The sequence below is a fragment of the Bos taurus genome, chromosome 28 (assembly GCF_002263795.3).
Source record: "Bos taurus isolate L1 Dominette 01449 registration number 42190680 breed Hereford chromosome 28, ARS-UCD2.0, whole genome shotgun sequence".
NCBI classification, from domain to species: Eukaryota; Metazoa; Chordata; class Mammalia; order Artiodactyla; family Bovidae; genus Bos; species Bos taurus.
This window is the reverse complement of record NC_037355.1, coordinates 27,248,150-27,264,841: the sequence shown is the minus strand read 5'-3', so window position 1 is coordinate 27,264,841 and position 16,692 is coordinate 27,248,150. Positions and strand designations below refer to the sequence as shown.

Below are 16,692 nucleotides of genomic sequence, written 5' to 3'. Positions count from 1 at the left end.
GACTCAATGAACATGAGTCTGAGCAAACTGTGGGAGACAGTGAAGGACAGGGAAGCCTGGAGTGCTGCAGTCCATGGGGTTGCAGAGTCAGACATGACTTAGTGACCGAGCAACAACAATACAGCTGTAGGTAGAACTGAGGATGGGGATAAGGGCTGTTACTTTCCTACTTCTGCAGTACCAAATGGACACAAACTTGGTGATTTAAAACAAAAATTAATTTTCTTATGACCCTGGAAGTCAGAAGTCTAGTAGTAATTCTGTCTGGGCTAACATGAAGGTGTTGGGGCTGGGTTCAGAGGAGAATGCGTTTCCTTGCCTTGTCTGGTCTTCCCACATTCATTCTAACTTCAAGGTCAGCCCTGACTGTGCAGCCTTTCTTATATCACGTGTTTCTGATGCTGCCTCCACTGTCACATCTCCGACTTGCCAATCTTTTTCCTTGTAAGGACCCTTGTGATTACATTGGGCCCACCGGGATAATATAGGATAGTCTCTCCACCTCAGATCCTAAAATTAATCTCATTTGCCAAGTGCCTTTTGCCATGTGAGGTAACAGTCCCAGGTACTGAGACGTGGACATCTTTGCAGGAACATTATTTTGCTGACCACAAGGGGACTGGGTGACCTGGACCACCAGGACTATGGAGCTGGGCTTGGCCTGAAGCTTTTGAGAGGGGACAGCCTTGGCTGGGCTCGACTTAACAGAGGAAAGGCTGGATTGAGTGCAGAGAAGGGGCAGCCCAAGTCTGGTCATTGTCTTCTCTACCTGTTGGGATGGTGCAGAGGAGAAACCCAGGAGAAATTTGCAAAATGAATAAAAAGCGAAGTGCGTCTGGCTGGCTGCCAGGTGGTAGGGGAACAGCCCCTCTGAGGAGCCAAACTCTACCTGGGAGGGAGCTGGGAACCACAGCAGGAGGATGGCTCTCCTGGGAGACCCAAGCCCGGTGCCCCCTCTCCACACAGCGTGAGGGTTAAGACAAGTCTATTACTGTTTCCTTGTCACTCTATCACCCGTCTAATGGCCGTCGATAGTAGCTGAATGAGAATTGATGGGGAGATAGATTTAATTAACCCCAGTGTCAGCAGCTGCGGGCCACCCGTTTTTGCGTTAATAGAGTGGCTGCCGATCCTCTCCCGGGCTTTGCTGGAGAGATGGGGGCAGAGGTGGCCAGGCAGAAGGGAAGCGGGGGCTCAGCGTGGGCCCACTGCTCCCCTCCTCTGAGAGCAGGCAGTCGCCTTGTCAGCCTGACCATGCCACCTGGCTCTGCTCTCTTGTCTGCAGATCTGAGCAGGGAGAGGTTGAGGGCCCAGAACCCACAACTCCCCCACCCCTGGCCCCCAGCCTGAAGACAGGCATCCTGCCGGCCCAGCCCAGCATCCAAGTTCCGCCCCAGTCCAGCCCTGTCCTTGCTGGCCTCCCGGCATGATGTGCTTTCCTCATGACTCTCCATCCACTCTGTTTCCTGGGTTCCCCGTGCCACCCAGGCTGATAGTCTGCCCCTGGGCACTAGCCTCCCATCCTAATGTCCCCCACCCCCATCTTTAGTTCTATCCCTGTGCAGCCTAAGCCCTCAGCTAGGCACCAACAACAGAAGGCCCACTGCTGCCTCACAGGTGAGGGGACCCTGTCGGGAGTGGTGGCAGGAGGCCTCAGGAGGCTGCCCTCTCAGTTGCCCACTTTGTGTGCAGTGGATCCCACCTGCTCCTTCTGTAAAATGGGAGCTTGGATGAGTGGTCATCCTGATGGGCAGCCAGGGGCCGATGACCTGGGGCTGACGGTCTGGACTTCTCTGACATGGTCTCCTGACGTGGGGTCCCACCATGGGGACAGGTAACGAGGGGACACTAAGGGGGGGGGGACTCAGTGCTCTGTACTCTTCTGGGTGGTAATGTCCATGGGGATAGGACACTGTTGATTCCACTATGGCTGTGTGCCCAGCACACAGTAGGTGCTCTGTCCGTATTTGTTAAGTGGACACTGTACTTGGGCCTGCCCCAGGCACTGAACATGGAGGGTCTTGGCCCCTCAGGAAGACCTGGACTGTGATTATGGTGCAGATGAGACTGGGTGCCTGGCAGGGAGAGTCTCTTCCCATTGACCCTCGGCTCCTCACTCATTGCTCTGCCCCTCCACGGTCTGTGACCTTGGACAATCACTTTAGCACTGGGAGTTCCAGTCTGTGGGCACACAAATACCATCTCTCTCACAGTTGTGACACTGAACTCAATGAAATGGTATGTGGACCAGGTCCGAGACACATGCTTGGTAGGTATTCACCACCTGTTCCCTCGACCCAGTTATCCCCACAATACCCACCTCCAGCTTTGACAGAGAGGGAGCTTTGGAGTCTGGAATCTAGAGGCCACGTGGAGTCTGTCTCTGAGAATACAGATCACTCCTGATGAACAGGGATTATCTCAGCCTGGGTGTCACAACAGGGGACATCTGGGTACCGACTCTGAGAGGTACCTGAGGATTGACAGGCTAATACATACAGAAATTCTTTCTCCCTCACCCCCTTATCACTTCAGCCCTGGACTAGGGGTCTGCTCTTTAGGTTGAGAGAGGCAGGCCCATGGTTTCCACTGGCTGCTTACTTCTTGGATCGGCAGGTCACTGAGGAGGGCCCACACTGACTGGGGGCAGGTGTGTGGGCAGCGACCACCCGGCCACCCAGGGCTGCAAGCTACCCAAGCATCCTGTCTGGCAGTCTCCATCCTCGCTTCACACCTCCACTGCCTTTCATTTTCAGCTCTGATTGGTTTTCTTGTTTTAACACATACCCCAGGCCCTGTCTTTGACCCCGGTGATGGATTCAGCCGCTCCCTGGGACTCCAGCTGCCAAGCTTGTCTGGAGCTGCTGGGGGTGGGGGAGGGAAAGACGGTGGAGGAAATTACCCTTCATGTTCCAGGCTCAGCGGTGGGTGAGGAACACCCTCCCCAGGGCCAAGAGGCAGCTCGGGGCTGCGCAGGATGGGGGTGGGGACTGTCAGGCTCTGTCACAGGGAAATGGATTTTCCCTCCCCGGGCCTCCAGTTTGCCTTCCGAACAAGGAAGTATGATGGTGGCGAAACGCTCATGTCTATGACGTGGAAAGTCTGAGTCCTCGGACAAATGGGACATTGATTTTCCTTCACGTTCTGGATGTGCCTGCTCCCAGCATCTGCCTGTGCTGGCTGTGCCTCCAGAGAACTGGCCAGGAACTAGCACTAGATGGTTCTCGCCCTGCCGGACCTGGAGGGGGAGCAGGGCAGGGGAAGGGCCACAAGATTACCAGAGCGTTCTTCCTCTGGAGGACTGAAGGGAGGCAAGGGTGTGCCAGGTGCCTAACCCCCTCCCAAACCTGCTGCCTACGGGACCCACCCAAAAGGAGCCCCCACCCAGGCTCTTGTCACAGAAAATGATAGATGACAGGCTGAGGGTGGCAGTACCTCAGCCAAGCGGATGGGGCAGTTCGAGCCATCAGATGTTTGGCATGCCCAGTGCACAATGGCTAATTGGAAGCATCTGGATGGTTGACTGAAAACAGGTGTCTGTCCGCCAAGATGCAAAGAAGGGAGACCTTGAATGCACCTCCTCTCACTAGCACATCAAAATCGCAACTATCTGCAGAACAACCATCCATGCAAAAGACTGGAATCTACCAGAAAAGATCTACAACTGAAGACGTAAGGAAGGAGCCACGACGAGACGGGCAGGAGCAGTGGACTCGTGATATAATCAAATCCCATACCACAGACTTGAGTGACCCACGGACTGGAGAAGAATTACAGTGCAGAGGTTCTCCCACAGGAGTGAAGGTTCTGAACCCCACATCAGGCTCCCCAGCCGGGGGTGTCTGGCACCAGGAAGAGGAGCCCCCAGAGCACTGGGCTTTGAAGACCAGTGGGGCTGAATTGCAGGAACCCCACAGGACTGAGGGGAAACTGAGACTCCACTCTTGGAACCTACACGAGGTCTCACTTGCACCGGGACCCTGGGCAAAAGCAGTCATTTTATAGGAGCCTGGGCCAGACCTACGTGGTGCTCTTGGAGGGTCTCTTGGGGAAGGTGTGCAGCTGTGGCAAGCTGGGGACAGCAATATTTAGGAGCTCCTCGGGCCACTGGAAGCCCCGTGCAGTGGGCGGGGCTGTAGTGTGGGCTCCTCCCCCTCGCTGACCGTTAGACCTGGCCCCGCCCACAATCCGTAGTCCACAGTGCTCAGATACCTCAGGCCAAACACGTACCTGAGAGGGCGACAGGGCCCCACCTGCTAGCAGACAGGCTGCCTGAAGACTAGCGAGCCCACACCTGCGTCTTGACACAGACCTAGACAGAGCCCAGCACCCCAGACAGCCATATATCTACAGATGTGACCCTGAGAGGTGGGAACTTGCGAGAGTGTTTCCTACAGGTGAGCTGAGCACAGCCTGGATCTCAGGGACATGGGCGTGGCTGTGAGAACTATGGGACCCTGCAAGGTCTCCTGATGCTCAGAGGGAATGGGGAGGGAGCAGCTGGCCCCTCGCCTCACATCAGTCTGAGGACAGGTGGCTCCTCCCTGGCATGATTCGGTGGCTGCCCTGAGCAGCCTCTGCTCAAACCCTGCTCCTGTGTGGGGGCTGGGACTGGCTGGACAGGGCCCCGTGACAGAGGAATGAGCCTGAAGACCTGGTCTTCCAGGCCCATTCTGCTCCCTCCAGCTGTGGGACTTCTGAGCCTCATTTAATTCATCCCTCAAGTTGGAATGTTGTCAATGCATAATGCACAGGGTGGTTGGAAGAGTGCTTTGTAATTGTAAAAGGAGATGTGGACATTTTATTATTTCCAGAACCTCAGGCAGCAGAGCTGGGGACTCACTTGAGATCTAGTTGACTCCCTTTCCTCCCTGATGTGGGGCCTCCAGGGGAACCTGTGGTAATCATCACAGCCCTGAGTCCTGAGCCCTCACCTATGCCAGGGGCTGAGCTCAGGGCAGGGGATGCCAGTGAGCCGTCAGGTTCCTGCTTCCTGGTGCCTTGGTGTCAGACCAGGGATATGAACCCCTCATCTGGCGGAGAACTGAGAGGTATGAGCCATGCTGTTCCAATGGCCCAGCCTCAGATACTCAAGGAAAGGGAAGGCCAGGGAAGACAAGAAGGCTTCCTGGAGGAGGTGGCTCTGAGCTAGGGTTTGAGGGACAAGTGGCATCTAGACAGGGGTCCAAGAAGCAGCAAGGGGGCTCCCGGTGGGGGTGGGAGAATGGAGGCATCCTAGGCAGACCTGGGGGTGGGAAAATGTTTGGCTTTCTATCTGAGCTGAGAGGAGAGACATGTGCTCATTAAGTCCTGGAACCGTGTTTGCCTCAGGTTTGGAGGGTGCGGCTGTAGACTGCCCCTCAGCCTGGTTGGCCCTCTATTATACAAATGGGTCACCCCCTGTTCCTAGGTCTGGCCCCACAACCCCTCTCTTCTAGCAAAAGGCATTCTTCCCCACCTCCCTTCCTGAACCTGGGGCACTTGTCCACATCCTGTCAGAAATTCTTGGTCCAAGTCAATAAAAAATGGCTGACATCAGTAAGAAATAACCGTGAAAGCATTTCATTTGGAAAGATGAAAGAACTACGCAGGAGCAATTAGAAGCATAACACATGGCAGCCTCTGGGGGGCTGGACTGAAGGGTGACGATCAAGGACAAGGCTGTCCTCAGGACAGTCGATCAGTACTGACTGTTTAACTTCAACAAAAACGAAAAAAAAAATTTTTTTTTTAACATACCTTCTTGCCTAACCTGAATCCTTCCTACTACAGAGGAAGGCCATCTCCTGTTATCCTGTCCTTGGAACAAATTAGGGTGGACAATGGCTTTTAGAGGAGATCCTCAGAGATTCCCTTGGCTGACGGTGTGGGGCATCATCACTCCTCTGAGCTTGGAGCCATCAGGGCTGAAGAATTTTCTTTGATTCTCTAGGTCCCAAATCCTGATCAGCACAAATAATGTGGAAGCCCAGAGTTCTGGGATCTTCAGGCAGCATGAGCCATGCTGGTACATGGGAGCTGGGTGTGTACCCTGAGCCACACCACCACCTGGCTTCAGTTCTGGCTCGCCCTGGGCCGGCTTGCTCACCTTGGGCAAGTTACATAACCTTCAGCACTGGCTCAGTCTCCCCTTGGGCAAACACTACCACGTGTTTCCAGAGGTTTCAACGACACACAGAGACTGGCATCTGGTAGGCTCTTCGTACATACAGTCCATTTGTTGTTTGGATTTTGGAATTGCAGAAGTGTATAAGATGCTAAGCTATTAGATGCTGGATGCAAAAGAAATTTGAAAGGTCATTTTCATTTTGTACAGAGAAAACTGAGGTTCTGAAAGCTTGAGATGAATGAGTCAGAAAAGAACCTGTAAGATCCTCAGCACCCTCCTCCAGCTCACAGGTGGGGCAGAGGCACTGGGAAGTGACTTCAGACCTGGGAGCAGACCTGGGTCCAAAGGGACAGTGGCAGAGAGGGAGGATAGGAGTGAGGGAAGGAAACAGGAAGCAGATGCCAGCAGAGTGTGGAGATGATGGTGGGAGATGCGGCCGCTGGGCTGTCCCTCCACTGAAAGGGCACTCCGGGCTGCTGAGTGTGGCAGGAAGTGACTGTGTGGCCGGAAGTGACTGGAAGTGGTGCGTGTCAGGTGTGTTAAACGCAAGGCTGGGGAAATGGTTAAATGTGTTAAATGCCGGCTGGGGAAATGGGACCTTCCTAGCTGATCATGTCTTCAAACATATCTATAAGGACAATCAGTTTCAGGAGCTCCAAGGCTGGCATGGTGGACTGAACAATAGCTGTGCCTGGGGGTGACTCAGGGGATCTGTAGTTTATTGTTCCTGTGGCCAGATAACTCTGAAGGTTGTGATGCAACTTTTTCTGTGACCCTGAGCATTTCATATAATGTGAGTAGCCCCTAGCCACAGAAAGGGGGTACCTGAAAGGAGAGAAGATTTCGTTGTTTTAGAAGTCAGTTCCCCTCCCAGCCAGTCTCACCCCAAGCCCTCGCCAATACAGTCTCTGCTCAGGGAGGTTCTGGGTTTTGTTCCCCTTTAAGGAATTCAGAAGTTTCCTGAAAATGGGACCAGGTATTGGGTGCTGCTGCTGCTACTGCTGCTGCTAAGTCGCATCAGTCGTGTCCAACTCTGTGCGACCCCATAGACGGCAGCCCACCAGGCTCCCCCGTCCCTGGGATTCTCCAGGCAAGAACACTGGAGTGGGTTGCCATTTCCTTCTCCAATGCATGAAAGTGAAAAGTGAAAGGGAAGTCGCGTAGTTGTGTCCAACTCTTAGCGACCCCATGGACTGCAGCCTACCAGGCTCCTCCGTCCATGGGATTTTTCAGGCAAGAGTACTGGAGTGGGGTGCCATTGCCTTCTCCCGTATTGGGTGCTAGGAGCCTCTATTCCGTGACTGAGCTAGTATCAGGCCCCAAAATGTTTTGGGAACTCCCAAGACTTGGAAGGAAAGCAATGACAAACCTAGACAGCATATTAGAAAGCAGAGACATCACTCTGCCTACAAAGGTCCATATAATCAAAGCTCTGTGTTTTCCAGTAGTCACGTATAGATGTGAGAGTTGGACCATAAAGAAGACTAGGTGCTGAAGAATTGATGCTTTTGAACTGTGGTGCTGGAGAAGATTCTTAAGAGTCCATTGGACTGCAAGGAGATCAAACCAGTCAATCCTAAAGAAAATCAACCCTGAATATTCATTGGAAGGACTGAAGCTAAAGCTCCAATACTTTGGCCACCTGATGCAAAGAGTCAACTCATTGGAAAAGTCCCAGATGCTGGGAAAGATTGAGGGCAGGAGGAGAAGGGGGCGACAGAGCATGAGATGGTTGGATATCATCACTGACTCAATGGTCATGAATTTGAGCTAACTCCAGGAGATAGTGAAAGCCTGGGGTCACAAAGAGTCAGACATGCCTTAGCGACTGAACAATAACAAAGACTGGGATAAGGAGGAGAGATGTATCTAAGAAGCACAGTGAGGATCTAGGATTTCTACCTAGTAGAGGGTTTAGGGTAGCAAGCTGGCAGGGATGGGTACTGGGGCTTATCTTGAAGCTGTATTTGCATTTGAAGGTGACTTTGAACTTTGGTAGAATCCAAACCTATAGCAAAGTGATCTGTTCCTACCTTGCCCCTGGGACTCCCAGCCCCAGCATGGATCTCTGATTTCTGGGCTGTCTGCTGTTTAGATAATTCTTCTCTTTGAACCTCAGTTTTCCTCCTTGTCAATGTACCAGCTGGATCTCATTCAGCCAACTGGAGCCAAAAAGCATCCATCTGCTCTCTGTTCTCAGGACAGCCCTGCCATGGTCAGTATTGGTAGCTTGTCCTCTTGGATTTTCTCCAGGTGAGCGTCCTGATCTTAGAACCATTCCCCACCATGAGGGCAGCACCGTGACTGGCAGCACAACCAGTCCCTGCAGGGTCCTAAGGCTTGTCTTCCACAACCAGACACGTCTGGAATTTGCTTGTCTTTTCCCACATGAACTACTGTTTTTACCCATATCTCTTCTAAGCTCTAATTATTCACAACAACCCCCTACCCACCAAAAAAAAAAAAAAAATCACGTTTTACTTTTACCCCTCTTAACCTTTTTCAAGCTAGCAATATCTTTTTGTATCTTGATTCCAACATCTCATTGTATTAGCTTTCTCTCCCAGCCTGAGTCCTCTGTAAATCTAATAAGTGGCCTTCTGTGCCTTTATCCAAGCCACTGATAAAAGCATTAAACAAGACATGGTCAAGTTCAGAGAAAGCACTGTAGCCTCTAGAGAACCCTCCAATTTGATATTGATTAATTAATTAGTCTCTTTGGACATAGCTGTTGAACCAGCTATGGATCTGGCTCACATCCTCTCCACAGGAAAGTCTTGAGAGACTTTATCAAATGCTTACCCAGAAGTTTTAGGTCTACAGCAATCTTCTGATTCATCTCTCCAGGACCCTGACAAAAAATGGGGACTGAGCATGTTTGTCATGACCTCCTGGGGAACCCAGACCAGCCCCCGATGACCACATACCCTTTGATAATTGACCACAAACTATGTGCTTAATGATCATTTCTACAATTTTACTTGGAACTAGCATAAAATTAATTTGTCTACATTTCTGGAATCTCTCTCTCTTCCTTGGAAAACTTGGACATATATTGATCTCCTTTTACCCCTCATTAGTTTCCCATGATTTTTCAAGGGTTGCTGTTTCAGCTTCTACAAACATATCTGTTGGTTCTTCCAGAAATTTCAAAGATAACTAGAGCATACCAGAAGGCAAATTTGTCTAAAGCAGTTAGTTACCTGGAAACTATAAAGAAAAAAATCCTTTTCCTTGCCCATATAAACATTTAAAAGCATATCTATGGTAGACCTCCAAAGTAAAAGTCAATTACAGTAATGTTTCCCACAAATATGAAAAGACTAATTTTTCTGTCATACAAACAGGTCTTAAAAATCAATAATAAAAAGAGAAAAATGAGTAGAGGATTTAAACAGGCAGTTTATAGAAACAAGAAATACAAAAGGCCAGTAAACATATGAAAATGTGCTTAATCTCTCACCATTAATGCAAAACAAGGTTAAATCTGTATATTAATAAATTAGTAAAAATTAAAATTTGATGAAACCCAGTGCCAGCAAGGACATGGAGAAACGGGCACTCACATATGTAGCTGGTAGAAGTGTACGTTGCTGCAATCTGTTTGCAAAGGATAGTTTAATAATATCTACCAAAATTTTAAATAAATGTCCTTGCCCTTAGGGATTTGATCACATAGCTCTGCAGGTGTTCACCAGCAGCGCCTTTGCCAGGCTCCTGATCATTCTTCTTGCTGGAGAAGGACACCAGACAAGACTCAAGGATCCTTCTTTCACCATCCTGCTTTAACTCCGTACCACCCAGACTTTCCAGTGGTTACAAGTCCCGTTGTTGCATTTGGGTTGTTTGCCTCTGTTGTTTGGGTGAGATTCTTTTTTCCCCCGGTTAATCTTCATTCAGACCCTATCCTCTGAACTGCGGGTTCATTTCACACTTTTTGTTTTCTGCTGTGGTCTGTTTCTTCTTCCATCCTCTGCCTGGGTCCCTGGTAAACTTTAGTTGACACTTTAGATGCCTCTCCTTTTCTTCCTTGAAGTCAACTGTTTTCACAGGTCAGAATCAGGGCACAGGGTATGGGACCATATCTATCTTTGCTCAGAAAGTTTTCATCTCTGCCTTCCTGAAGTCCAGGATAGCTTTATTCAGCACACTCATATTGAGCACCAGGGTGCTAGGGAGCCATGGTAGAGATTAGATAGGAAGCCAGCTCTCAAAGGACTCTACCAGGAGCACAGTATATGCTGATGAATTATAGTTTAGACTTTTAAAAACTTCATTGTGTCCTAAGTAATGCCCCAACATAGCCTGGACTTTCCTGGCAGACATTGGAATCTTTCAGGAGGTGGAGGGGCAAGGAAAATGAATCATCTGGGCTGTTTCCCCCATCCTGATCCTAATCTGATTGTACTGCTGTGTGGAGATAGCATATGAAAGGAAAGTGTGTTTCAATTCTACTTCTTGGGCAACCTTGGGGCACAAGGGGAGGGTAACTGGTAGGAACATGATTGTTCCTTTTCAGTTGGGGGTTAGAAAACAGAGTCATTAAAAGGTCTCTGAGATTGGAAGAAAGTGTGTGTGTGCGTGTGTGTGTGTGTGTGTGTGTGCACGCACATGTATTCCACATGTGGGGAACCTGCATGTGAGAATGAGGATGGAAAGTGTGTGTACCTTCATGAAGCCGCGGTGTGGAGGGTGGTGTGGGAATGTGGAGAGAGTTTGGGGTCCCTTCCCCCACTAACATCAAGATTGCAGTAACTGCAGATTAAGTGCTGCTGACCCCAGGAGACAAGCGGCTCTGTTTCCAAGGGAACCACATGGCTCAATCAAGGTCCCTGAAAGGGAGGGTGAGCCAGGATGGAGCAGCCCTTCAACCTTCCAGAGCAGTAGCGCGTACAGCGGAGCTCTCTGACCTGCTTCAGCCTGCTGAGGAATCCTGGGCAGGTCACTTAACACTGCCTGGTCCCTTCACAAGCCCCTGCTCCTAGGAGAGGTAGACAGGTAGTTAAGGCACTTGGCTATCCATGTGCCCCCTCTCAGCTCCAGCTCCCCCCTCCCCTCCATGGTCTCTGAATGATCTTGGGATAGTCCCTTTGCTTCTCTGGGCTTGTTTTTCCATCAACACAATGAAAGTACTGGTCAAAGAGTCTCTAAGGATTCCTCCCAGTTCTATGACTTTCTCCTGAGACCTCTCCCCTCTTCTATCACATGCAGACTCCCTGGTCCAAGATGTGAGGGGAATGGAGGACCCAGGGAAGCCATTCTCCTTGCCCACCTGCCCCTACCAAATAGCACCAGTTGTGCCATCTCCATAGCAACTGACGCCTCCCCATCTTTAGGGAGTGAGCAGGGTGTTCAAGAGGCCAGTGGTGTTTTTATCAGCAGCTTCAAGCAGGAGCAGAAATGGAAGTTGAATATCAGGAGGGCCTCTGATCTGAGGAGAAGGTGAGAAGGGGCCCCTCAGCCCACAGCCCTTCAGTAGGGTCACTGGAAAGTTGCAAACTGAGCCCCACCCTGTCTAGGGCATCCTGGCCCATGGTTCAGTCGCACCTCCACAGAACCCAGCATAAGGCAGCCTAAACTCTGATATCAGAGGAGAAAGTCATGGAAGTGCCACGGGGTGGAAAGAACCCTTGCAGTCAGGGCAGCTGGTTTCACTTTCCAGTTCTTCCAGGTCAGTGGCTCTCAACCCTGGCTGCACATTAGAACCACTAAGAGAGCTTTTAAAGATGCCCAGGTCTGCCCCCAGGATATCCCAAGATGGGATCCATGCTTCAATATTTAAAACGTTCCACCAGAGACTCTGTTTCTAGCCATAAAGGTAATAGGAACTGAATTCACCTTTCTATTTTAAACAACGAGAAATCTGGGCAAAATATAGGATATGATAGATGTTGAACAACTGGCAGGGCAGGACAGTAATTGCTTAGAGAAGGGAAACAAACACGGTGAGTCCTTCAGTTTCTTCAACTTACACTCTGGGTTGAGAAAACAGAGATTGAAGTTCGAGGAGACCAAGGTGTCTAGAATTTGTGGGGGAGAGTGCTGGAGAGGTGAGGGCTGCAAAGAAAGAAAGCACTCCAGAGCATAGCAGAGGGGTTGTCTTGGGGTTTTGGCTAAGAACTCATCTGAGCACATGTGAAAACCACTGGGTAAAAAACGACTAGAGAGCAACAGACTGAGCAACTTCCAGAGTGCAGACAGGGCTGGGGATTGTTCTTGTTCACCCGGTTAGAGTAGGGAAACCTTGTATTACAGGAAACATCAGCTAGAGTCCTGAGAAACGTGTCCTGGATCATAGACTTAAATTATCTCTAGAGCAAAGTGTGCTCTGAAATCACCCTTAAAAAGATAAAACAGCAAACCTTGAAAGAATCCAACTATTTTCAGATAACTTGTGTTTCAGAACAAAACTAAGAATATCTATGGGAACACATAAATATATAGCATCCAACAAAATACAATTCACAATGTCTGGCATCCAACCAAAAATTGTTGTTGTTCAGTCGCTAAGATGTGTCTGACACTTTTGTGATTCTATGGACTGTAGCCTGTCGGGTTCCTCTGTCCATGGGATTTCCCAGGCAAGAATACTAGAGTGGGTAGCTCTTTCCTTTTCCAGGGGGGTCTTCCTGATCCAGGGATCAAACCTGTGGTTCCTGCATTGGCAGGCGGATTCTTTAACACTGAGCCAGATGTATTAATTTTCTATTGCTGCCATAACAAATAACCATAAACTTAATGGCTTCAAACAACACCCAATTATCATGTTACAGTTTCTATGGGTCAGAAGTCCAGGCACAGCACAGTTTAGCAGGGTACTCTGGTTATGGTCTCCCAAGGCTGAGATCAAGATGCCAGTTTGCCTAGTTCTCCGGATCTTGGAATTGTCTTCCCAGCTTAACCTCAGCTCCTGTGGTTGTAAGCCTGAGGTCCCATTTCCATGTTGGTTGTCAGCTAGGGGCTGCCCTGAGCTCCTTGAGGCTTCCCACATTCCTTGTCATGATACCCATACTTTCTACACATCAGCAATGATGCATCAAATTTTACTCATGCTCTGAATTTCCCTGACTTACTCTTCTGCCTCTGCTTTAAGGATTCATGATTATGTTGGGCTCACCCTGGGTAATTGTTGGGGGCCAGAGTGAGGTACTCCGCCCATGACAAAGGTCATGAGGAAGGAGGCTCGACATACGCAAAGGCGGGATTGAGCCTCAGGAGTCCCCCTGGAACTCCTCGAGCATCTACCCCCATTACCAGAGCCTGCCTACTTTACTACTTTGTGCTCTTACCTACACCTCTGACTTTACGGGGGGCTGTCCCCCACCACCTCTTTCGGAGAAGGAGTTAACCTAGAGCTCCAGTCAATAAAAACTCTTGGGTGTGACAAGAGTGTTTTAACCTACAAACTCCTCTGAAGTTTCTCTAGCCTGCCTGACAGGCTCGTCCGGCCACATGTGATTGCTCACAGCCTCCCAACCGTGAGAGGCACAAGATGCTTTAAACCCTCTAAAAACAGGTTCTTTAGAGAAGTTAGAAAACTATAAGTATAAGTATAGTGGGCTAATTAGAAATTGTGTTGGTGAAGGGTTTTTCATTTGTTGAGCCAATGTTTGTTGCTAAGTCTCCACATCCCCTGCCCTTACACACATTAATGAATATATAGAATTAACCTTTGATATTAATCACGTTAGACCTTAGGCTAAGTAAATTCTTTCCTTAACTAAAACCCACTACACCCTCACCCTGTAGGAATGTAACTTTATTTGGGTGGCGTCTGTTTTGAGAATAATCAGCCCTGGAGAAATAAGTGTCCTGATTGACTGACCGCTGTCACAAGGAGAGGGTCGTAAATTGTCAGCAGGCCCCCCTGGCCAGAAGATGATGTAACACCCCTAAGACCTCTGTATACATTTATGTGAAGCACCTGACTTTAATAAAAGTCAGGACTGCTGTCCCCACGTGACTTTTGTATAACATCTCAGTGTATAAAAACAGACTCTGGAAAATAAAGAATTGGGATCAGTTTCTCGAAATACTGGTCTCCCCATGTCGCTCTCTCTCTCACTCTGGTTGAGTCTCCATCTGGAGCGCGGAACCCACCATGCTTACTAATTATGCCTGGGCTTCTAAGATCCGACCGGGGAGGCCTCAGTGTCTCCTCTCCTTCGGGAGAACGGAAGGACGCCTGTGGCCTACGTAAGTGGTGCAAACTTCTTGTCTTGAAGTTTTATTGGTCTCCCGCGTAAACCAAGCCACTCAGCCTCTTTTCTCCACTGAATTTTCCTACTGAGCTATCCTCATCCTATTACTCTTTATATCTTTGATAAAATATTTAAATAAATAAATAGGTCGCCGACGCCGTCCCCGCTTCGAATACCCTGGATCAGCCGGGGCAGGACCCCGGCATGTAATCAAATGTATTCTTATTCTAAGGTCAAATGATTAGTAAACTTACTTTTTTTTCTATATAAAGTAATACATCCGTGGCTTTCTACATTAGAGCATAGAGTGCTTTTGGGGGCCATAATTCTGCCAGGTATGCAAAGAAGCAGAAAAATATCCATTCTAGGTGAAAAATCAAACATTAGAAATAGGCCAGAAATGAGAGTGATGCTTGAATTAGTGAACAAGGGTGTCAAAACAACTATTATAACTATGCCCTATATGTTCAAGAAAAGAGAAGAAATAACTGTGATGGAGAGAGAAATAGAAGATATACAAAGCATTCAAATGGAACTTTTAGAAATGAAAAATTAGGTATCTGAATTACACTGTATTTTCAATATCTGGAAACGCATTGGGTGGGATTCATCGTGGATTAGACATAGCAGAAGAAAAGACAGTAAACTTGAAGACACAGGGATAAAAATGATCCAGAATGAAGCACACACAGAGAGACAGAAACAGAAAAAATACACGAAACTGCGTGATAAGCAATCCAATGTCACACATGCATTAAAAGGACACAAACGTGTTTTTGAACAAGTAAGGACCAATACCTTTCCAAATTTGCTGAAAACTATAAATCCACAGAGCCAAGAAGCCCAATGAACCCACAGCAAGAGAAACATAAAAAAACCATGCCAAGACACAAATAAAATTGCTGAAATCAGTGATGAAATAAAAAATTTAAAAGCAGCTACAAGAAAAAGACACAGATAGAGGAACATAGAAATGGTAACAGACTTCTTGTGAGACATTATTCAGTCCAGAAGGTACTAAATAATGTCTTTAAATACTAAAAGAAAACTTATCAACCTAAAATTTAATACCCATTAAAATTGTTTTTGAAAATGAAAATAAAATTAAGCCTTTGGGTTCAATGACAGCTAGGAGAATTCATCATCAGCAAACATCCTCTATAAGAAACGTCAAAGGAAATTGTTCAAGGAAGAAAAACATACCAGGTAGAAATTTGGATAGAGGAATCAAGAGTGGTGGAAATGCAGAAATGTGAATAAATATTAAAGACATTTTAAAAATAATTTTTGATCTCTTTAAAATACAATTGCCTTAAGATATTTTACAGCTTGCCATTTGTGACCATATAGATGGACCAAGAGGGTATTATCCTGAGTGAAATAAGTCAGACAGAGAAAGACAAACCCTGTATGATTTCACTTATACGTGGAATCTGAAAAACAAAACAAATGAAAAAATATAGCTAAACAAAACAGTCATAGATACAGAGAACAAATAAGTGGTTGCCAAGGGCAGAGGGAAGAGGAGAGAAGTGAGGGAGATTATTATAAATTTTTAGTTACAAAATGAATATCATGGATATGGAATGTACGATGAGGGGAATATAGTCAATAATTGCTATATTTTGTGTCAGATGGAAACTAGATTTATTATAGTGATCATTTGAAATGTATAGAAGTACTGAATTACTATGTTGTGTATCAGGACCTAACATAGTGCCATAGGTCAATTATACTTCAGAAACCAACCAAACAAGCAAACAAACTCATAAAAAAAAAGACCTGATTTGTAGTTACCAGAGGTGGAAAGTGTTAGTTGCTCAGTCATGTCTGACTCTTTGTGATGCCATGGACTGTAGCCTGCCAGGTTTTTGTGTTCATGGGATTTCCCAGGCAAGAATACCAGAATGGGTTTCCATTTCCTTTTCCAGGGATTTTCCTGACCCAGGGATCAAACCTGAGTCTCCCATATTATAGGAAGATTCTTTATCATCTGAGCCACCAGAGAAGCCCTACCAGAGGGGCTTTAAAACAGTGTTATCCCTCAATTTTGTTTTTTTTTTCCCCAAAACTTTTAGCATTTTGAGGTCCCTTACATATACATGTAAATTTTAGAATCAAATTGTGAGTTTTCTACAAATAAACATAATGACTTGACTAGGATTTCATGCAACCAATGGAACAATTTGGGGAAAATTGATGTCAGTGATATTGAACCATCTGATTCATGAAAATGGTATGTCTCTCATTTATTTAGTTCTTCTATAATTTCTTTGAGAAAGATTCTATTGTACAGGAATTGCAAATATTTTATTAAATATATTCCAAAGTATTTAATATAGTTTGCTATTGAAATAGTATTTTAAAATTTGAATTTCAAAT

At 47.5% G+C, this 16,692-nt stretch overlaps 1 long non-coding RNA gene across 2 annotated transcripts in view; it reads left to right on the top strand.

The window, feature by feature from the left end:
- Positions 1 to 3,721: 3,721 nt before the first annotated feature.
- LOC112444767 (uncharacterized) overlaps positions 3,722 to 16,692 on the top strand; it is a 35,471-nt gene continuing 22,500 nt past the window's right edge. The window contains exon 1 of one of the 2 annotated variants that reach the window (XR_003033121.2): positions 3,722 to 4,397. This is a non-coding gene — a long non-coding RNA (uncharacterized lncRNA). The remainder of the gene's footprint in view (positions 4,398 to 16,692) is intronic. The other variant, XR_003033120.2, reaches the window with a different exon arrangement.